Source organism: Achroia grisella, unplaced genomic scaffold (genome assembly GCF_030625045.1).
Source record: "Achroia grisella isolate CSIRO2021 unplaced genomic scaffold, CSIRO_AGI_Agris_v1 utg170, whole genome shotgun sequence".
Lineage (NCBI taxonomy): Eukaryota > Metazoa > Arthropoda > Insecta > Lepidoptera > Pyralidae > Achroia > Achroia grisella.
The window spans coordinates 650,449-676,406 of NW_026712672.1; the positions used below are offsets into that span (position 1 = coordinate 650,449).

General features: G+C 32.6%; 1 protein-coding gene across 1 annotated transcript in view; it reads right to left on the reverse strand.

Moving 5' to 3' along the window:
* The window catches only part of LOC131841448 (sex peptide receptor), a 124,607-nt gene extending 98,860 nt beyond the window's left edge, over window positions 1–25,747 (reverse strand). Inside the window, exon 1 of the mRNA XM_059189769.1 lies at window positions 25,707–25,747. The gene's annotated coding sequence lies outside the window, so the exon portion shown is untranslated. The remainder of the gene's footprint in view (window positions 1–25,706) is intronic.
* Window positions 25,748–25,958: the final 211 nt, after the last annotated feature.

The window sequence follows — 25,958 nt, forward strand, 5'->3', positions numbered from 1 at the left end:
GGGTTAAAATATAGTTCTTAGGGTCGTAATTATGTAATGAAAAATAAGTATTCTGCAAAGCAAACACGCAATCAAAGATCTAGCTTAATTAATAATCTGAATAATAAGGATAATACATTGTGTGAATGTTAACAAAGAAGTAGTGAATACCGAGCTCGAGCTCGCATAAAAGTGGTATAAAATATACCAGCAATGGAGGGTTGGTCATAAAGTTGCAGAAAAAAAATAATAAAACTTTATTGTTGTCTATTATAGTATTTTAACCTTTTAAGAAATATTTATGATATGCATTTAGTGGCTGTTAGAGGAATGCTTCTATTCTTTGTTTTTTTTATTTTTGATATATTCAATAATAAATTTTGGGGGAAGGGTATTGTTAGTAACGTGGACTGATGACGTCATTGCTAGCAATGTACCTCCACGCGGTTCCTCCTGGAAATCATCGTGATAAATTCCCAGTGAATTTATCACAATAGGCTAACTTACCTGACCTCATCCTAGCATCCTCCACTGGTGCCCTCTAGCGTAATCTGTTAGCGCAGGCGGGTGAATCAATACCATTACCAAACATTAAAAAAAAACAGATGTTTTAAAAAATAGTAAGATCTATGCGAATTTGTATTTTTATGTTATGAGATATATATGAATGATTTTTTTGGTTATTCGAGTCTTATTTCTGTCTTTGGTATTGCGAGTCAAGCGAGTCTAGAAGTGTAGCAAGTTCTATACTGGAAAGCTGCAGGCAGGCAGCAGGCTCCTGCTAGATTTGGCTGGGCAGGGAGAGAAACACGAGCGGTGAAGGTGACGTACGCCAACAAAGGACCCCTTAAACTTACCCCTTAAAGTCCCGGCAACTGCTTGGAGTTTCTTTTTTTGCCTCATGATGGACCCGCTATCCGCACCATCACGGATTCACCATCCATATAATGCGTCGAAGAAATCCAAAGAAATTCGTCTCAGTGGTATAGCGGTTTAAAATACGGCTCTGATCGTTCTCCTTCAACACAAACGTGATATCGTAATAATGTTTGTTTATTAAATAAATTCTTTTTTTAATGACTAAATATTTTTTGTGATAAAACATAATATTTAGAATTGTAGTCACGCACTCTTTATAGAAATATAAAACGTATATATCAAAAAATATACAAATAAAATATGTTGAAAAAATAAAGTGATCTAAAGAGGTCTACTTTTAACATATATATTTTTGTATAATTTATGATATATACGTTTTATATTTCTACAATAAGCTTGTGATTAACATATGAAATTCAGATATCAATAAACATTTTGGTCAGTTTATTATTTTTCATTAAAGACATACCGCCGCTGCCCAGCCGTAAAAAGCTGTTAAAAAGAGTTTAACTATACCAAAACCACAGTTTACTGCTAGTAAGGCATGTTTTTGTTAGCAAAAACGTAATGTTTCTTGTAATAGAACATAAACGTACAGCGTTCCTATTCATGTACCTACCTAACATTAATTTGTGAAGGTAAATCGTTTATTGAGAAAAACGACCTACGCATGTACACACAAAAGATTTCATTACTTAGGTACCAATGGTAACAGATCGACCGAATAAAGACGTTATTAAAAAAATATACGTCATTGCATTATTACACTAGCTGTGCCTGCGGTTTTACTCGCGCGAATTTTATAGCCTATGTGCTAGTCTGTCTGTCTGTGTCCGAGGACGTCAAAATGATGATACAACATTTATAACAGACAGACTAGCATTTTTACTCTTGAACGCAAAAACTACTAAAACGGATTTTGATGTAAATTTACCGTAATATAATTTATTTCACGGTTATAACTTAATTAGTAATCAAATATTAAATTTAACGTAACAAATACAAATTATGAGCTGCGCAGTAACAACAATAGCGTCCACTGCGCTCACTCGTTTGTTAGTTCGGTTTAGTTCCCATATTTTGGCGCGAACTATAATATAAGGAACTATTTATTTACTTCCAATTACAAACGTATAAATTGCTTTAGTTCTTATGAATTTATTTAACAATTCCAATTAATTTTTTTAACTATAGTTCTACGAATTGAGCAGAATTTGTTGGAAAAATGCCAAATTGGCACTTGTACGTAGACGGGAGACTATTGACCTTCTTGTAGCAAGGACACAGAATTACTCAAGAGCCCAGATTACTAGCTCAAACTAAGTATTGAATGTGTTGAACTTTATACTGTTACTATGGTATAAAAGTGTTCTCATTTTTGTTAACACAATTATTTAGATATAGTTAATAATAAAAAAAAAATACCCTTCACAATTCACACAGTGCCCTCTAGTCCCAAGCTAATCAGAGCTTATATTATGGCTTGTATTAATTGATATAAACCCTTAAATATTTTTTTGTAAATACATACATAATATACTAAAACAATACCCAGACCGATATAAACAATCATACTCATGAATACAAATATGCGAGGCATCGAACACGCGACCATCAAATCAAATCAAAAATCATATATTCATGTAGGACCTTTTTTCCCTATCGTCCAGTTCAGTATAGAGATTCAATTGAGAAGAACTTTTGAGAAACTCAACTAAAATTCTTTTTTTTATTGAACATTTTATACTTATGTAGGTATCTATGTCTAACATTACATGAGAATTCCGTGCATGACTAACTATTGCGATCAGAAGTAAAGCAGTATAAAAACCGCTAGACCCCCCTAGTTGTTATATTAATATTCATATATATATATAAAAACCTCTTTGGGCACTATCTTGATCACGCCACAACCCAAACACTTGCTGATACTCAATTCTACTCAATTCTACTTCATTCCACTCCATTCCACTTCATTCTATTCTATTCCAGTTCATTCTATTGTATTCCACCCCATTCTACTTCTACTTCATTCTACTCAACTCTACTTCATTCTATTCTATTCCACCCCATTCCACTCCATTCTACTCCATTCTACTTCATTCCACTCCATTCTACTCCATTCCACTCCATTCTACTCCATTCCACCCCATTCCACTCCATTCTACTCCATTCCACCCCATTCAACCCCATTCCACCCCATTCTACTCCATTCTACTCCATTCCACTCCATTCTACTCAATTCTACTCCATTCCACTCCATTCTACTCCATTCCACTCAATCCTTCTCCATTCCGCTTCATTCTACTCCATTCTTTCTACCTCGTTCTACTCCATTCCACCCCATTCTACTCCATTCTACTCAATCCTACTCCATTCTACTCAATTCTACTCCATTCCACTCCATTCTACTCCATTCCACTCCATTCTATTCTGTTCCACTCCATTCTACTCCATTCTATGGTATTCCACCCCATTCTACTTCTACTTCATTCCACTCCATTCTACCCAATTCTACTCAATTCTCCTCCATTCCACTCAATTCTCCTATATTCTATTCTGTTCCATTCTATTCCCCTCCATTCTACTCAATTCTCCTCCATTCCACTCCATTCTACTCCATTCTACTCCATTCCACTCCATTCTACTCAATTCTACTCCATTTCACTCCAATTCCACTCCATTCTACTCAATTCTATTCCATTCTACTCAATTCTATTCTGTTCCACTCCATTCTACTCCATTCCACCCCATTCCACTCCATTCCACTCCATTCTACTCAATTCCACTCCATTCCACTCCATTCTACTCCATTCCACCCCATTCCACCCCATTCTACTCCATTCTACTCCATTCTACTCAATTCTATTCCATTCTACTCAATTCTATTCTGTTCCACTCCATTCCCCTCCATTCTACTCAATTCTACTTCATTCCACTCAATTCTACTCCATTCTATTCTGTTCCACTCCATTCCCCTCCATTCTATCCATTCTACTCCATTCCACTCCATTCTACTTCTACTTCATTCTACTCAACTCTACTTCATTCTATTCTATTCCACCCCATTCCACTCCATTCTACTCCATTCCACTCCATTCTATTCTGTTCCACTCCATTCCGCTCCATTCCACCCCATTCTACTCCATTCCACTCCATTCTACTCCATTCTATTCTGTTCCACTCCATTCCCCTCCATTCTACTCAATTCTACTCCATTCCACTCCATTCTACTCCATTCCACTCAATTCTATTCTATTCCACTCCATTCTACTCCATTCCACTCCTGTCCCTTAAACGTTATAGATGCTGCAGACAGTCTCCTTTGTCGGGGCTGCTTTGAAGCCGAAAAAACGGCCACTCACGTAATCCTAGAGTGTGTGGATAGTAGTAGCAGGCCACACAACGACCACAAATCCTCGGAACGGTAAGGTTGCTCCGTGAAGCCTGTGAAAATACCAGGAGACTTCTGCGCTTCTAAGAGGAGCTTGGCTAGCTACGTTAGTGGTATCGTATCTACATACACATCAGTCCAAATGAGACCTTAAATGCGGAGAATAGAGTCTATATTATATTATAGTAAGATATGAAGGTGCTACAGACAGTCCCCAATGTTGGGGCTGCTTTGAAGTCGAAGAATCGGCCGCTCACGTAATCCTGGAGTGCGTAGCAGTGGCCACACAACGAACACAAATCGGAATGGTGAGGTTGCTCCATGAAGCCTGTGAAGACCGGGAGGCTTTTGCACTTCTGGGAGGAGCTTGGCTCCTCTAAATGTGACGCTAAATGCGGAAAATAGAGTCCATATTACATTATATTACAGTAAGATATGAAGGTGTGACCCATTGCCCTATATTTAACCGGCCTACGGCCTGTTTGAAGTGTCTAAGCAGCAATCGATGACAACAATAAAGAAAATGGAATTGCTGTTAATAATGTCGCCAGCAAATTGATATTAAATACACGAGTGTGAAAGTACAGTTGGTTACAAAAGTATTTGATAGAATAAAAGTTTTTTTATAAATTACCTGTGTTTTTTAATAAAAACGTATATAATTGTAGGTATTTAACTTCACTTTTAAAAAAAGTGACTGTACTTGGTTATTATTGGAGATTTTGTATCTTACAAAAGTATGTTTTATATGTAGGCCATATAAAAACAATTCGATTATATACAAAACAAAATCATATCGTATATAATAACATTATATTATACGTATATACTTATAACTATATGTATTTATTAAATATTGGTGTAAAAAAATTCCATGTATTATATAATAGTAGTCTATATATGTTGTGGTAAACGACTCGTCATACCAGTTACGCCCCTCGGTACTGCCTTTATAAATTCAAAGTAACCAATATGTAAAACTGCAATATGACGTATTTGTATAGCAAATTTATTGAGAATCCGTGTATCAGATTTAGCATGAAAGATTAACAAACATTCATAAATCCTGACAACGTTTTGCATATAACTTCATCTGCAGCACATTTACTTGACTTTAATTTTTTTATTTTTACACTTTTTTGCACCAGTTACAGAAAATATGAATTAATATAAAAATATGTATATACAATGACAAGTACAAATCAGCCTTATCGCTAAGCAATCTCTTACAGACAACCTTTAGGTAGACTGTGAAGATATAGGAAAAAGAGTATTATATTTCGCTCAATATAATACATTTTTAAATTATAGCCAATGCGTTATTCTGATGTATCAGTTATATTACTTTAAAGTTTCATCATAATCTGTTTAGTAGTATTTACGTGAAAGAGTAACAAACATACATCCACCCATCCATCCATACTCACAAACTATCGCGTTTATAATACTACTAGTATTATACTAAATGATGATGATGATGATGATGATGAATAGATTAAAAATATACTAAAAATCTTATTAATATTATAAATGTGAAAGTTTGTTAGTATGGATGAATGTTTGTTATTTTTTCACGCAAAAAGTACTGAAAAGTAAAGTAATATAGCTTATACATTAGAATAAGACATAGGCTAAAAATATCAAGCGGTCGGAGCCGCAGGCACAACTAGTATAATATATAAATAAAAAAAACATGTAGGCGATTGTACTCCGAGTGAATGTGATCACAGCATGATGTAACCACACCAAATTGAATTGTATGGCCAAAGTAAACAACATAATGACAATGTACTTTTGTATTATTTGTTGTCATAATATTATACCGAACAAGCAATATCCTTAGTAAAAAAATATATTAGGGACCCGTCCCGGTTTCACATGAGTATTTTAGCTAATTTACAAAAAAACTTAATGAATTATACACCTAAGACATTCTCAGAATTAACTCTATTGATAGATGGAAACCGCATGACAATATGTTAAATTTATTTATTTATTTTAGGTAATCAACAGCTTATTCAATTTATAGACAATATATAGTATTACATAGTTAGTAAAGCCAATAACAGATACTTCATGAATTTATCTTTAATATGAAAGTTATATTTAAATTGGTTATTTAAAAACAATACAGTTAAACATTTAAACAGGTCAGAGCCAAAGACAAAGATAAAAGAAAAGAAATATTTTAATTATGTAAAGATAAACGAAGCAAAAAGAGTATTTTTTGTGGATGATAATGGATTGGGGCACCGCGTTAACGGTTTACCACGATGGTAGGGATCCGCGTGTAGGTCAACCTGACTTGGGGTCATCAGTCCACATTATTAACAATCCCCTCCCGCTCATTGTTTTTTTGTGTATATATTGAAAGTATGGTGCCTCGCCTGCGCTAATGGTATATGCTGGCAGGGCACCGGTGGAGGATGATAGGATATGCATGCGGTTAGGTCAGTTAGTCCAACGTGGCAAGTTCACCAGGAATTTATCACGATAGTTTCCATTTATTTATTTATTTATTTAACACAATTCTATTGAGGTAATTGTGAACTTGACATGGTACATTGCTTTAAAGTAATTCGTCCATATAATTAGTTATCACATCAGTTTTCTTAAAAATTATAACTGTACAATCCAGTTTCCTTTTGTTTTACATAAATGTAGTATTGTTATGTTAAAAAACATGCAATCGACATTAAAAATACGTTTTGTCATTTACCTCCATTTTCTTCTACAATAGACTTCTCTTTGACATAAAGTAACTCGTATTTATCTGCTTGGCATGACTTTTGTTCAAATGGGAAACACGTGTAAACATGCTTCACGCATAAACTTTTTGTTATGTTCTGTCGGAAATAGTAAATTCTTCATTGAGCATCTTTAAAACTAGTGTTGGGTGAAAGTAAAAATCAGATCTACAAACCAAGACATAATTTTTTGTAATAAAAAAAAAACAATTTTGTTTGTAACTAACTTCCTCAATAAATGGATATAAATTTAAGAACAATTTTAAATTCTTTATTTAATCTGTTTAAACTATAAACTTTGTTAATAAATGGACGTACATTCTGCCGTTTGAATAAAATGCTTTTTATTTTATTTGATTCGAAAAACTGTGTCTGCATATCTGTTTGTTTGTTACATTTCACTACAAAATATCTGAACGAATCTTAATGAAATTTGACGTGAGTCTTACAAGTATGGGCATAGGTTATCTTTTATGTCAAAATAGCAGATACAGTGGTAGTATAATAATAAACCTAGAACACCTATTTCCCATACCAGAAGAAAAATAGCACCATGTCAATACAAATAATTCGTTTTAGTATGTAATATTATATTATCTGTGGTTTCAGAGATGCCAATTGTAGAATATTTTATTTTCCTAGAACATGAAGCTGTAAAGGTATTTTTATACCGGTCAATCAATAAGATTTCTGTAAAATTGAATAGAAAATCATTTATTCAAATAAACTTAATTTAAGCATTTTTGAATAGTCAACAATTTTTTTTATACTACCGCTTATTCGGAAAGCTGTCTTATCACAAGAAGAAAAGGCAAAAACTTGTGTGTTGCTCTTTTAAAAAATCCTTGTAAGTTCACATTTACAAGTCGAAACGTGTGAGCTACCAACCAGCACTAATTTATTTAGGCTCAAATACAAAACCACAATAAGATTAAATCAGTCGTAGTGATAAGAGCAGACCAGTCTCTACAAGCAGCACTCGTTCACGAGTATGACGGATGAGCCAGCCATCACGCGTTCGACCATATTTTAGGTAACCCAATGACCCTGTAATTCCTACAAATTTAGAGAATGAATTATTAAGTGAACAAAGCCACACATAGAAGCGAGTATAAAATATATAAAAAATCACTCTTATTACACCGATATTTCTACTTCAGTGCCGATAAAAGGACGGTTCAAATGGTACTCTTCCGTTTATAAAATTGTAAACACACCGTCCTCTCACCATAACCGTTTTCCTGCTACGTATCCTGGTTACGAAATGGAAATCGTAAATGAACAAAAACACATTATGAAATTTATAATATAACTAGCGACTCGTCTTGGTTTCGCACGGATGCATTACTATTTTTTTAATTTCTCGACTTTTTCTGTACTATAAGACGCATATCGCATAATTTGAAAAATATAATCGATGAGACAGCGGTGGCGACTTTGTTTTTTTTTTAAGGATGACAATGGAATGGAGCATCCTCCTGCGATAATGGTTTACGCTGGCGGGGTACCAGTGGAGGATAATAAGATGAGCATGAAGTCAGGTGAGTTAGCACATCGTAATAAATTCACCAGACCCCTGAAACCATCATGATAAATTATTATCATGATGGTTTCAGGGGGAACCGCGTAGAGGTCAACCTGACATGATATATTGATAGCAATGTCATCAGTCCACATTACTAAGAGTCCCCTTTCCCCCCGGCGACTTTGTTTTATGATATGTAAAGATAATAAAAATAAAATATGTACCGTGCAAGGAATCGAACCCACGACCATCGGAGATAAAACAGTGTGGTAAACCGCTATACCATAGATTATTACTACACTTGGTATAGGTAAATATTTTAGCAAAAATAAGTACTAAACAAAGTCTATTTGAATTACTTGTTGTTTATAAAGTTAATGTTGAGCTTGAAAATGTATGTTGAATTTGTTGTAACCCAAAAAAACAAACAATGGAGTCAAACAACAAACTTTGGGTTGAAAATTAATAACTACAAATTCCCAACTAGTTGCTATAGGTGACTTCATCTGCTTTTTTTCAGTTAAAAGATATTGTATGCGGGTTCTTGTGACATAATCTATCCACACATTTCTCGGTGGTCTATTGATTTACCACACCGTTTACTTCCTATGGTTATGGGTTCGATTCCTTCTACGCAAATGAACATTTGTATTCATGAGCATAATTTTTTATATCAGTCTGTGTTAACAATTTATATTATGTGTGAATTAAAAAAAAAGTATTTCAGTGTTTGTATCAGTTGTCTAGTACCCAAGGTCTGTTTAGCATGGGACGTTGTGTGAATTGTCGTAGGTTAACAAAAAAATTAACTGCCCAGGACAATTTATAGAGCACCAGGTAGTCTTAACCCAGATTGATCTTTAATATGTATTGATTTATATATATAATACAATACATATATATTGTACTTATATGTAATAACTAGTTTTTGCCCGCTACTTCGCTCGCGTTAATTTATCATCTTAGGGGTGGAATTCATCAAAATCCTTTCTTAGGGGATGCCTACGTCATAGTAGCTTTATACATGCAGAGTCTCAGCCCGATCGCTTTAAAATTGACAAAGTTTCATACAAACTTTCATCCCCTATTTTATCCCCTTGGGGGTAGAATTAATCAAAATCCTTTCTTAGCGAATGCCTACGTCATAACATCTACCTGCATGCCAAATTTCAGCCCGATCCGTCCAGTTGTTTGGGCTGTGCGTTGATTGATCACTATGTCAGTCACCTATGAGATAAGAATGCTATATATATATATATATATATATATTGTTTTTAATAAAATTTCATGTATTTAACGAGTAGAAGTGAATTAATTTGAAATTAACCACGATGGTTTCCAAAGAGGACTCTGTAGAGGTAGAGGTTAATCTGATTTACTGCATACACCGTTAATAACAGGGACAAAAGGTCCCATCATTAACAATACCCTCATTATTTAAAGTCGGTAATGCATACATAGATCTACACCTTAATATCATACATGAGACATCATATGCCAGAGACCTCGGTATCATGGGAGTAATTCATTTCATTACTTAATTAATTACGGGTTTATAATATACTAGCTACTCGCCCCGGCTTCGCACGGGTGTACATGTATTATATATATAAAAATTCCTCTACAATCAATCTATTTATTAAAAAAAAAAAAAAAATCCGTTGCCAGTTTTTTCAAAATCAGATTTTGCGTAGTTTTAAATGATATATTATATTATATAATGATCTATTTCTGAAAACTCTATTAAATCATATATACTCTATCTATTGACTAAAAAAAAAGCAGACGGACAGACAGTGCGGTTTCTGATTTTGCGTTTATACTATGTAATGACTAGCAGGTTTTTCACGAGCTACGATGTACATATATTATATTATATGTAAAACCTTCTTGATCTATTTCTGAAAACTGCATTAAATTCCTTAAAATGCATATAAAGCATTTTTAAAGGATCTAAGCGAATGAATGAGTGTAAAAAATATGACTATTTAATAATATATATAATAATTCATCTCACACAGCGCCATCTAGACCTAAGTGGTCTCGGACAGTGCGGTTTCAGAGGAGCTTCCTCGCGTGTACACTTAGATTGTGGAATGAACTACTTGCCCAGGTTTTCTCACGAGACTACAGCATGGGGTTTTTCAAGGGTATATTAAGGTTTCTTAAGGGTCGGTACAGCACGTGACACTTCTTCCTGGTGTTTCGGACGTCTAAATAAGCTTATTAATGGAACTTGTATCTTGATTTACCATCAGATGGGATAGCTTATAAGCATACGGCACGTATAATTGACAAAATTTTTCTTTTAGAAAAATATAATCATATCAATGAACAGCATTTACATTTAACTGAGCTAACAAACAAGTTGCTCCACTAACGTTATTCTTATGATTCATTCACATGAACACAATTATTTGTGCTTCTTGCGAGGAATTTTTTAAATTTTTCTCTCCGTAAGAACCATCGGTCGTAAAGGAATATTCTAAAAAAAGAATTATCGAAATCGGTTCGGTAGTCCGTTTAACAAGTTTTTATATATAAGATTTGAATAAATATTACTTCTATTTCGTACAGACAGCGGGAGGGACATTGTTTTTGCGGAAAATTTTTGGATTTTCTGGTGATAATATACTATTGTTTGTGCGAAAATGTACAGACGTACCACTAGTTGTTTATAACTGTTGTGAGACGTTTCAGAACGCAAATATACTCACCTTACTACCTACCCACTTTAGCATGATTCAGTCAGATGAACTGAGTTAGTATTCTTGGTTACCAAGTATTCCAATATAACTTTTCAACATTAGTCACTCAAGTTACATTAACGTTTCCATGTGAAATGAGTATTCCAAATAGCTAAACGTGGTCCGTTTAAATCAGTGGTTCTCAACAATAGTTCGACTATGAATTGAAACCTGTTGTTAGGCGGGACCATAAGATTTGAAAATAGAATAGTCTAATCTAGAAATGAACTTTAAACAAAAGTAATGTATTTATAAATGGACGATTAAATATTCATTAGCTCATATTGTTCCATCACGAAATTTGAATTTAGAACGAAAAACAATTCGAAATTTTAATTTATAAAAATTTCTTTCTCTGCTCCGACTATCAGTCTTCGGTTGACCACTGGTTGAGAACCACAGGTTTAGATTGAAACAAATGTAAAGACCTTATGGTGATTAGTGGTCCCATTTGGACCCTTTCGCTAAAGTTATAGCTACCGCCCAAAGTGAATACAACTCTACAAAAAGAAATAAATTAGGGTCGAATTTCGAATGAACATTTTCATTTGGGAAATCACCACGATAGGTACTGGTAATATCTGCTTTTAACGAATCATAATGCGATTAATTTTGTATAACCCTACCGAATTGAATAGGCAACTTGCATTGACCTCATCATACTGCCGGCTTAGTAAATTCTTTTTGGCCGGTTATTTAGATGTTCACGCCGTAAAGACGGTGGAGCGGGGCGGAGGGGTCTCACATCACATAAATGGTTGTGGTATGGACTATTAATATATTTCTGTGACACCACTAAATCCACTTTTAAAGACAAATTAAATACAATTAAAATACAATTCTATGAAAAATCCACATTAAATATTATACGACAAAATCACAAAGGTTAGTACGATCTTATATATTTGAACTTCTGATGCAAATTACGCTAAGAAAATTTATACTAATGCTGTAGATTACTTAAAAATATTATGAAATTACCATATATCAGTGGCCGTTACAATATGGAATACTAAAATCAAATAAAACATTTTTTTTATGTGCACGTATAAACACTGGTATATGTATGTAAATTTTAAAAATCTGTTGTGGAATCGTCATTTAAAGTTTTACAACTAACAACATTTTCCGATTAAACAAATTGGTAGTTTAGGTACACCACTACCCTGCTATAGGTGGAAACATTATTTGAAAAATTGACATTTACACCTGTCAATTTAATCTGCGGCATTAAAAAACAGACTACAGATAAGCAATCAAGTAGATGGTCCACATATCATAGCAATTACCATTAATTTATATATGGCTATATGAACACTTCATAGACATAATTTCACCATTTTATAAATCCACATACATTAGTTGCCGTTTTTTTTATATTGGGGGTTTTGGGCAATTGTTAGGTGCTAAGACTTGTAACAGATGTGACTTGTTAGATAGATAGCCGTTGGGGCAGTAAAGTCCTCGAGTGGCGACCACGGACCGGAAGACGCAGCGTGGGACGCGGCCTCCAGCAAGGTGGACCGACGATCTGGTCAAGATCACTGGAAGGCATTGGATGCGAGCAGCGCAGGACCGATCGTCGTGGAGATCTTTGGGGGAGGCCTATGTCCAGCAGTGGACGTCTTCCGGGCTGCGATGATGATGATGATGATGAAGACTTGTAACACTGTTACCTGCATAGATCTACATATTATGTTCGCCCTTTTTCAAAGATCGCTACGTACCCAGACCCGTGAGGGACATAAATTGAAGGATATTCGTAAGAGCGATGGTTTTTATCTCCTCAGGTTGGAGTGTATACTTTCCAAAAGAGATATTTTGTTTATGTATATGTTACCCACTCAGGGTTACAACCACATAAGATATGTGACATATCTGTTACAGATACATGACTTCATGATTGGTATTCTAGATGGATAGTCAAAGGCATTGTTAGGCCCAGGCGGGAAATGTTGTTCCCGTAGTAGTGAATGCAACACTTGACACTCCTAGATTTTGCTAGGTATATTTGAATCCATCGTGCTGGGGAGCGCCGCTTTTCATATTAATTTTGATTTATTATTATTTCTTCCATTATCGGTGGACTGACTCTAATGAAGACACTAATAAATAGACAATTAATGAAATATAAATTGGCATACAGAGTCTATTAGTGTCTGGCATATTCGAATTGACGACCTTTCCGGTCTAACTCTGGATATTCTTAATAGGTCACGATGTTCAAAAAATACAATTTATAAAAATATATATTGGATTATCTACAAAATGGCTGACAGCAGTTCTTGTTTTAAATAGAATTTTCAAAGTTCGCTACGTACCCAGACCCGTGAGGGACAAAAATTGAAGGTTGAAAAATGAATGATATTCGTAAGAGCGATGGTTTTTATCTCCTCAGGTTGGTACTTTCCAAAGGAGATATTTCGTTTATGTGAGTGGGCAACATAGGATGTGTCAGTTGCCGTTACAAAATACTCAAAACATATATTTTTAATGTAAATTTAATTAGAAAAAGAATTTGAATTGTAAACGCTTAGCGTAATGATATAAAGACACCAATAAAGGCACCAACTATATGTATGTGGAAAAAAAAAACAAACTAAACAAGTCGATGACTCTGTCATTACGTCCGTCGCCTATATGAATTAGTAATTTCTCTGCTGTATCTCTATCTATAGTAGAAGCACAGATTACAAAGTAATTGCCGGCTAAAATAGGTGATACACAGATTTTTTTTTCGTTTAATCCTTACCTTATTCAGTTAAAATTATATAAAATTATACTCTGAACTATTTACATTATTTTTATTATACACACACCGCACAGACAATCACCAACAATATTGCTCTTTTTATTTTATATGTAAAGATTTATATTTCACTTTACTTAATTTATTTATTAATTTATATTTAAGAAAATAAGACAATAGTCAAAATTATAATAATATCAGGACAAGTCAAAGTTAAGCTAGCTAAAGCTCGTGTTATGGGTACTAGATAACCGATAAAAATACATAGATTTTTTTGTAAATATGTTATATATATAGAAAACAACCAGACCGATACAAACAATCACACTCATGAATACAAACGCTTGTGCCGTGCGAGGCATGAACTCGCGACCATCGAAAGTAAGGCGGAGTGCTAAACTGCTAGACCACCGAAGCCGTCCAATAACATATCAAATTTTAATCCTAATAATATTATAAACGCGAAAGTTTGTGAATGTGGAAGTTTGTTACTCTTTTACGCAAAAACTACTGAACTAACTGAATATATTTTTATTAAATGTAGCGTATAAAAAGTTAGGTTGCCAAAAGGCAGCCTTAAATTCAATTAAGTCTATTTTTGCCTAAATTATTTATATAGTAAAAATAAAACTCAGTAGTCATTAATTGGCTTCTTTTCGTACTAAATCCTCTTTTTAATGAAGGTTTTACAAATAGCAAAAAAATATTCACGTTAATAAGCCAATTACGACAATTTTGTTTATTTCCAAAAGCTGTATATTTTTATAATAGTTTAATTTGAGTGCGTCGAATTCTTGTATAGAATAATTTGGAGCTTTGTATGTTTTAAATTAGCTTTTTGATTAACATTCTCGATGGTTCAGCGCCGTGTAATCGTTAATATAGGTTCGATTCTCGTATGTTAGACACATTTGTATTCCACAGTCATTTGTTTTTTTTGTTTGTAACACTTTATTGCACAATAAATACATTTAAATTAACTAAAGAGATCTTAAAAAATATATATATAAGATGGACTTATCCCAAATGATTGAATGATATGTATATTATGATTATATATTATGTGTGTATATATATTTTTTTAATATTGCTATCAGCAATTTAGTACTTATATCCTGCTTAGTTTGAGAATAGATGGCGATATGTGAACTGTCCTGTGTTACTATTATTTGTTAATTTTATATAAAGAATTTACAGACTGGAAAACATTTTTCTTTATTTATTTATTAAATGCAAAAAGTATATATAATTATTACAAAATAAAAAAGAAGCATTTTATTCCTAAAACTAAAAATTCTATACTAACCTACTTCAACCCTTACATTAATTCATATTATTGAATGATTAACAACCAATTAAATTAATTTAAAATATCAAAGTATATAGTATGACTGTTCATTAGAAAAAGCGTAATTGTAATGTAAAAATAATATTAATTGGTTATTTAATTACATGATATATTGTTTCATTAAATAAATTGCATTGTCAAATTATTTAATTATGGCAACAACAAACAAATGCCCGATTGTTTTTAAGTTTCAAGTTTGAACACCTAATGAATTTCGTCTAATTAGTGTACAATTTCCAAGTCGTTGATTTGTTTAAAACTTTATTGAAACAGCGACGTAGACGCAGCTCGGACAGCTTCGCGTCTTGTTTAATTATTAAATTCAAATTCTTGTGTGTTGGTTATTAAAATTTGAAATTGTTTTGGCACGGAGCTACACTGTCTATATATAATTATTTACATCGGCTTTACTCGTGTTTACCTTTACAGACTGCTCGAATATTTCCGTCTAATTTAAACACAATACTAGTAATATAAACGTGAAAGTATGTCTGTACAGAGCTTGAGTAAATGATTAGATACATTTGTAAATGCATATATATATGCGATGGGAATGTCTTCATTCGATATATCGTGATTGTAAGTGGCCACTCGGCCGGGTTACTTAAAACTCATGAAGGCCCAGTGTACCAGTGTAGCGGATATATATACATGTACATATACAAACAATCATACTCATGAATACTAACATTGTGTGAGGAATCAAACCCTATTTTAACTGACCTGTTTTGAATCATCAGCAAAAAGCGACAAGCTTTCTACATCAGTGTCAACCGCATCTTCAGTTAATCTGTTTGAGATTAGCATGAACAAACTGGCTCTGACTACCGCCTTACAGTTATGAATTCTCGAAGGAGTATTATTGGTATGAACTATATATATGTTTATTTATTTATTCATACAAAACAATAGAAATTGTGTAGGATCACATAATAGTAACATTATAGTAAATTTTTGCCAACAACAATATAGCAACTTAAACAGTAAATCTCGGTATATCAGCTAGCATAGTCCAGTAGATCCATAAGTCTTTATGGTCATCATTATAATAGTCATCTACAGAATAGTAACACTTATTCAATAGAAAATTTCCTCAATCTGGTCTTAAATAATGTGAAATAATGAACATTTTTAAATGTATTGGTAAATTTTGAACAATTTTTCAGATTGTTTTTTCGTACTGTGTGTAACTATTGTGAATTTAGGAATTATTTGGGACTGCAGATCTTTTCTCCTAGTTCTTTCATGGATGAATCTTTCTTCGTTAGTCTCTGAGTTAAGTTTTTTATCAAATTACAAACAGTCGCCAAAATGTATCAACAAGGGATTGGTAAAATTCTTACTTTTTTGTATTTTAATGTTATTAATGCTTTGAGGCCCAGATTTCAATTATAGCAGATTATAATTATATTTATAAAAGCCTTACTCCGAGGAATACGAATAATAATATCTTCTCAGGACAATTGCCACAGCGCCATCTAGTCTTAAACTAAGCTAGCTAGAGCTTATGTTATGGATATAAGACAGAAATACATAGAATAGAATAGAAATATAGTAAATAAATATATATTTAGAAGAATATAAATATATATATTTTTTCTAAATACATCTCAACAATCATACTCATGATATATGTACAATAAAAAAAATATATCGTACGAGAAATCGAACCCGCGAGACATTACCAGCAAGACGGTGTGTTAAACTGCTAGACCACCGAGATATAACCGAGTACAAACTATCGCTAATAGAATACGTGAGGTGACGTAGTAAGAATTGAATGTGTCTTTTCATCGTAAGGCGGTCGTGAAAGCGGACTGAGGTGACATGACAAAAAGAACTCTATAGAAAAAAGGACCTTACCTTATACTTAGTTTAATTATAATAAATAAATACATAATAGAGCCACCCATTACTAATAATCTCATCACATGATGGCTGATTAAATTATGAAGATAGCTGTTAATTTCGGCTTACTCTCTGAAGAAGGAAACATCGGTAAAAAATCGATAGGCACGGATCCTGATATGTTCGATTCAAATATGTTACAAATAAGTGTTGCGTTCAGCATAACGTTGACAGTTGACAATTCCTCTGTCTACCCCATCTAGGGACGCAGTCATAACGATGTGTTACATTTAAATTTCGAATAAGATCAAATCTTATTATAGCAAGCTTCTGTACGCCAATGTAATCGTTTCCTAATATTACGACCGAAAATAACTTTTATCAAAGCAAAAACCTATTTAACAGACTGTATAAACAGCAGCGAAAATATTTTTCTTATAAACGTATACAGCGTTAAAAATAAAAATGGCGAAATTTACTTCGTTCGTGCCACAGTGATGGGAAACGTCGGCTTACAGGATTGTGATCGCCGAGTTGAATATCGATTATCGATTTTAGTATTCGCAATAATTAAATTCGAGAGACGTTATAAAAATAGTGTTGTTATCAAGGAAATTGTTGAATAGAATTTTTCTATAAGAAGCTTTTATAATAATAATAATTATTATTATAAAAACGTCTTATAGAAATAAATAAAACAGCAAAGGCTGAGAAAATGCGACAATTGCGTAAATTAACACTCACACTCATACAAGCATACACATATACTGCACTTATTTGGTTTCGGCCCGTAAGTGTGGTATACACCATAAAAAATCATTAAAAGCTGAGTTATCGAGATACACATTTACACAGCGCCATCTAGACCCAAGCTAAACTAGCTCAAGCTTGTGTTATGGGTACTAGATAACTGATACAAATACATAGATTTTTTTTTTCGTAAATATATATCATATATAAAAAACAACCAGACCGATACAAACAATAATACTCATGAATACAAATGTTTGTGCCGTACGAGGAATCGAATCTGCGACGATCAGAAGTAAGAAGGTGTGTTTCGTAAACATATATCAGGCTTTTGTTCGTTCATATAAAAACAACCTAGACTTACGATACATTTAAACAATCTATATTACAGACCATCGTGGCCTAGTTTAGTTTACTACACTTACTAGAGGTACTCTACATTACGGTTTACTACTTAAAAATACGCCCAAGAGGTCTTGAGTTCAATTTACATACATCAAAAAAAACTTCGAGTTTGAATTATAGTTGACTATCTCTCCATGCAAATGAAACATCAATATGAAACAAAAAAAAAAACATTGTGTCAGGTATATAACCTGACTCTCCTCTCCATGTAAATATTATAATAACACCGATATGAAACAAAAATTAATCGGAGACGACGATAGCCAGACTACCTATATATTTTTGATGACTATGGAATTGTGCACCGGACTGCGCAAACGGGTTATGCTGCCAGGGCACCAGTGAAAGATGAGCAAAGTCATATACTGACCAAGAGCAACACGCAAGTTTCTTGCTCGTTCTTCTTGTGATAAGACAGTTTTCCGAATGTAAGTTTATTTGAATAAATGAACTAAATAGCCTTTTTTATTTACAAAATTATATGAAATATATATTTATCAATATTTGTTAATTTATAATTATTCAAGTATTTTTATTATTATTATTTTTGTTATTTACTATATGTATTTATTATTATTTATTATTATATTATATATAATGTATATGTATATGTCGTATGTATTGTAATAAAATCTCAAACGTTCAAAAGAAAATGATTTTCCCTTTTACTGCATACAATTTGGACGAGTATAATAAACATAATAATTTTATGTCATGTGACTATAAAATTGTACAAAATGTAAAAATATATTTAAGAGATTTAGAAGATGTTGGAATGTAACCAATATAGACAACGGATGAACGGCTACGCTGGGATCCTCAGTAATGATGGCCTCTTTAGACAAAAACTCATAAAACACGCTTAAGTCACACCGCCTGGAGAAATTTACGACTTTTCTATAAAAAAAATATTGAAAGCTTAAACTGTAAAAGAGTTTTTATCTTGTCGGGTATAGTTTGAAAATATGATGTGCAACTACCTTGAAACTATAAACTTTCAATTACATAGATAATTCTTGTCCAGACTGATTTTTTATTTATTTTTCGTTTTCGCAGTAAGAAGTAGAAGGTTATATATGATAATATATAACCTTATAGCTATACGCCATACAAAATTTTATTAGTGTCGTTAGTGGTGACACATTTTATCCCGGTTTATGTTCCCTTGGTATAAAATACCATCGCATTCTAGTAGACAAAGTCAATGGATCATCTTAATTAAACTAAATTAATATATAATACTAAAACATTTATAATCAGATATTCAGTAAACAAATACTCAGAGCTCAAATGGACTGGCATCCACGGTCGTGAAATATTTTAATAAAGAAAAACACAAGTCAGTTTCGAAATTCGAATCCTCTGAAGCGTGTCTTGCGGTTCATTTATCGAAAGTCGCTCACTCGATCAATTGAAATTCGAAACGAAATATGACTAGGACTATCGTCGAATATCAGTCTGCGTTCCTAATAAGTGGTAGAATAAAATAATATTACTTGAAAGTGCTTATATTAACTTTATTTGAATTATGATTATTTCTATTTTATACACAGACACACACATTCATACTCACGATCAAGCACACTTGCATCCTTCGGCAGCAGAACTCAAAAATTTCTCATTGACTGTTTCATAATAATCAAAACTTAAACTAAATATTCACCTAGGGAATGTAACTGGATATCCTTCATACAGGCCATTATATTGACCAAGTAAGGACAGCAGTGTCATAATGTTATAAGACTTATGCAAAATGTAACTTCTTGTTTAGGAATTTTATTTTTACAGATATTCTTAATACTTTAACATATATTTGAATAAAGTTAAATTTGATACCAATGTCAAAAAAAAGGTAGATATGTACTTTAACAATATATCATAAATTTATATAGATAAAATATAACTTTGTAACGATTGTAAATTGTAAAAAAGCAAGTTACTTGGTGACTGCAGAGTGTAGCTGAGACAGAGGTACCCACGCAGACGACTTCGATACAATAAATATTTTCTTTTTCCATTAATTTAAATTTCTCGAATAAAAAAAAAGTTACACAAGTACTTAATTATGTCTGAAATAAATCATTTGAAGAAAAATTGAAAACGAAACACAGTCGAGACTCTTTCTTAAGTATTTTATTTTAAGTATTTATAAGTTGGGTCTGTTTTTCCTCCGAATTTATTCCTTTCGCGCCATTAAGAAGTGATTAAGAAACAAATCCCATTACTAAGAAGAAACAGAACGCGTTTTCTAAAATAGGTCTGTTTGTTTTCTGTAAGCTGTCATTTAAGGTCTCGTAAATTACTTAAGGGTTTAGCTTTATGTATGTATGTGTACATTATGTAATGTATGGTACATTAAAGCGGAGAGTGATATTGATTTTTATTTTTTGTACAGTTTTATATATTGTTTAAAAATATATCATCTGTGAATACGTACTGGAATATAAGTTTTATTTATCTTATTTAAATAATTACTTAACTTGAACAATATGTTAAGTTTAAAAAATTGAATATATTATCAACAGTGTTACTGATTTGTATAGTTTTAGAGTAAAACATGTCTAATAAAATAAATTGTGACTCCCAACATGCATGTTGGGATGAATATTGATGGATGTTTATTTATTTTATTTAAATAATAATTCTCTTGAACAATATGTCAAGTATAAATGCATAAATTAAAACAAACGAAACAGTTTTATTTATGATAATAACAGAAACGATATTAATCTGTAATTTACTGCTTACTATATGCTATTTAATGAACAATATGTTAAGTTTTAGTACAGTCTAAAACATGTCATTTACGACTGTATAGGTTGCGATGACTTTAATTCAAGTTACATAAATAATAATTAACTGGAACATTACGTTAAGTTTAAATAATTAATTTAATATAAACCATTTACTCTATGGTATTAAATTACAGTAATGTAATAAATTCAAGGTAATCATAATAAAAAATTACAAAGAGTAGTGTTGCATGATAATAAAAACACTAAATCATTGTCGACAAAAGAAAATTAGATGATATACAAAACACATGATGATATACAAAATCGATTAAAATCATCAAAAAGAATACGATAAACTCACATTTCAGACCGAGTTAATCGAATGAATTTACCACAACACTCACGTCCTATGTTTATATCATGGTGTTGTTCTGAGAACAATATTATTACTCATAAAATCCAGTTTTCACCTGTTCAATATAAACTTCTTTTCGAAGCAGATAAATGAAGTGTAAACAATGTAAGTAGTTTAATGTTGTAACAAATACTATTTACTGTATTATTAGGTGTGGTTTACGGTTTTTGAAGATAACATAAACTATAAGGTAGTTTATCCCGCGTAACTTCTTCTGTATTCCACTTACTTAATATATATTATTATATTTCGCCGAAATTACATAATATCTCTTTATATTATAGCCCGTATTGTTCTGATGTATAACCTATAATACTGTAAAGTTTCATCAAAATTAGTTGAGCAGTTTTTACATGAAACAGCAACATTCATCCATATATCTCAACAAACTCTAACAGTATAGATATTATAATACTTTAGATAGATATAATATACTTTATTTGCAACATACTGTAAAGAAAAGCATAAACAATATATTAAATGACACATGTATCGTTACAATTAGGCAGCCTTATTGCTGAAAGTAATCTTTTCAAGTATTTTCTGATATTAATATATTTTTTTAAAGTACTAAACGTACTAAAGTATCCACTATACATTCATCTATATCAGCCGCCAAGAAACTTTCTTTGCATCCTATTTTCCGCTACGTCTATGATGGTGAGATATGCTAGTGAAATTACAGGATATGGACGCATGATATATTACTCCTTGGAATAGTAGCGCTTGAGGTATTATTTATTTATCATCATTATATAGTATAAAAGAAAGTCGCTGTCGCTGTCTGTCCGTCCCTATGTATGCATAATATTAAATCTTTAAAACTACGCAACGGATTTTGAAGCTTTTTAATAGATACAGTGATTCAAGAGGAAGGTTTATATATATATACATATATATAAAACTTGTACACTCGTGCGAAGCCGGGGCGAATAGCTAGTAATTAATATATAGATTTTTTAGTCAATATTAAGGGATTTTTATTTTTTATTGCGTTACCGACAGTTCGGCAGTGTTTCAACCGCCATGATCAAGAGAACAGGTAAAATCCCGTGATTTTTATTAATTATACGTACTCATTTGTGTTATTAGTAGTCCCCTAAGTAGGTTTGACTTGTATTTTGGGAGATGGAGGCGCGGTGTCACATTATATTTGTAGTGCCTGGTGTATACATAATAACAATAATATATAATTACTAGCTGTCCCAGCAAACGTGGATTTACCGTAAAATTAAAAAAAAAATTAGGGGTGGACTACCCCTAACATTTAGGGGGATGAAAAATAGATGTTGGCCGATTCTCAGACCTACTCAATACGCTTACAAAATTTCAAGAGAATCGGTCAACCCGTTTCGGAGGAGTATGGGAACGAAAACTGTGACACGAGAATTTTATATATAAGATGTACCAACTACTCTTCCTGACCATCAGATTGTTTGTCATTTTCGCTACATAAAAAAAAAGACGCGGCGAAAATTGAAAGCTCTCGTTGAACCTTCATAAAGTATCTTTTGCGCATTATATTTTTATTATACAATAAAGTGACGGGCGGGAGAGGAGAGTGTAGAGGAGCGGGCTAATAAAGCCGGCAGTTAGTTTGGATGCGTCTTCGTTGAGTGACTGGCGTCAGACGAGACTTGATTAGTTATTTTATAGATGCGGTATATCGGAATTGTTAATACAATACATATATTTATTAAATCTTTAATGCACAAATATTTAAATAAAGGTATATATGGTGAACTTGACACATTCTTTTTCTCTTAGACAAGTATTAGTCAAACAGATATTCTAATAGGCAGTGTATTATCTATATTTAAACACATTAAAAGAAAGATAATTTTGAATGTTATTAAACACATATATGCGATCATGCTTATATTTATAAATATAATTACTAACTAATAAATATATATATAACATATATGTACAAATATACATACAATTATAAATTTAAATAAATCTACACTGAAAGTCAGGTACATAGGTGGTATAGGAATAATATTATAGCAATACCAGGAATTTCACTAGTTCTAGAAAAGGTGTTTGTGTAATTTAGATATAAATATGAAGTATATACATTTAACACTTTATTAGTATCAGAGTTAACTATTGTAGTTTGACACCAGTGGTTAATATTATCACTGTGTACTGTTGATAAAAAATATTCGATGTGTAAGAGAGCATCGTTGCCTGTAATACATAGAATATGAAATACATTTATTCATTAAAAATGTTGTTATCACTACATAGTATAAAAAAAGTCACTGTCGCCGTCTGTCCCTATGTATGCTTAAATCTTTAAAACTACGCAACGGATTTTGAACGGTTTTTATTAATAGATAGAGTGATTCAAGAGGAAGGTTTATATGTATAATAAATGTATACCCGTGCTGTGTACTGTTACTGACATAAAATTTCTATCCGTCTGTAATCCGAGAGACGGCGGTAGTTACGCCCCTTAAATATAAAGACACCCCTAAGATCTAAGATACTCTGTAACAATTTTTACGGTAATGTTATGTTTATCATTTTTATTTAAACTCACAAATTTTCAATTTAGTAGTTTATCTTCTAAAAAAAAATCTAAATTTGTAATTGTAAGTAAAAAATAAATGCTCAATAATTTTACGTGACTCTACAGTAGCTGATAAATAGATAGATTCGATGCAAAACATTTTAAGAGTAATCATAAACAACTTATTATATTCAAAAGTACATAAATTAAATTACTTTAATAATTACTTGAATAATACTAGCACTTACCCGCGAATTCGTCTACACAAGCTTCCATCTTCACAATTTTATTATTTGAGATAAAATATAGCTATAATCGTAAGGGGGGAAAAGGGGTTGCTACTATTGTGGACTAATGAACCCATTGCTAGTACCATGTCAGGTTGATCTCCACGCACCCCTGGAAACCAACGTGATAAGTTCCTGGTGTATTTGTCCCAATGAGCTAACTGTTCATGTTACCATCCACCACTGGTGTCCCGCTAGCTTAAATCGTAGGCGCAGGCGGGTGCACCATTCTATTATCATCCATTAAAAATACCATATATCCCATATCATTAAGATTTTCATTAAGATCCATTCATGGATTTCGTTGTGAAAAGGTAAATAAACAGACAGATACACATTTATTATGTTAATATGGACTCTAATATGAATAATTACTTAATTTACAATCGCATAATTCTGAGAGAAACTTGTATCATCACTGAAAATGAATACCATATCCATGGATTTTCAGTAAGTGACTATGTGAAGGGAAGTTCTCCAGTCCCTAGGTATTAATCAAGCGTCCTCTTCTCGAGAACATGACTCGTGTACCAACACTTATCTTGAAGCATTTTCAGAGATACATACTTGTGTTTTTACGCTCCATATCTCCCCTTTTTCTAGTCTTGATTTGATTTGATTACAAGATGTTTATATATAGAAAAGTAGAATTATTATATAGAACAAAATAACGGTCGTAGTCACGTCTCTTGCAACGTTATATTCAAATATACCTGCCGAGAAGTGGACATGTCAAGTGTTACGTTCACCACAATGTTAACGGCTTATCTTTGAATCCAACGTGGCCTTTAGGATTAATTTACTTTGTTACCAGTGTTTCTATCACCGGAAAGTTAGTCTTTATAAAATTATGTTCCTGACTGAATAAAACTATAAATAAAGCAAAGTAAACATCACTAAAGCAGTGATGTTGGCGAGATTTGAATCACGTACCGATCGAAGATGTAGTAAACCACTAAGCCAGGAGAAAGGGATTATTACTAAAGGGCAATAGGACCCCATTGCTAGTATTGTACCATATCAGGCAGACTTTCACGCGGTTCCATGAAACCATTCAGTCCATCACGGATGGGCTAACTGACCTGACCTCATTCTCATCTTATCATCCTCCACTGATGCCCCAGCGTATGCCGTTAGCGCAGACGAGTGCACCGTTCCATTGTCATCCATTAAAATAATATTAAACCGAGTATGACTCTCTCAATTAATGTATTTTATAGGAAATATGAAGCTTTTGTAAATTATTTACGATTTTAATATGTTGACAGTTACCATAAAGAACGTATAACATTAAAATTTGCAGAGCTGTCACCCGCAGTATGCTGTTCAATGGATATGACAGGAGAGCAGAGAAATACTCAATAAATAATAAATACTTACATTTCGTTGTTCAGTATTTACTTTACGATGTCGATACCTGAAACGAGAGAACAGTTATGTAATTTTTAATAAAATCTTATACATAAAATTCTCGTGTCACAATGTTAGTTACCATACTCCTCTGAAACGGCTTGCCCGATTTATGAAATTTTATATGCATATTCTGTAGGTCTGAGAATCGGCTACTATCTATTTTGCATACCCCTAAGTGATTAGGATTGTCCACCCTTAAAATTATTTTTTTATTTTTTG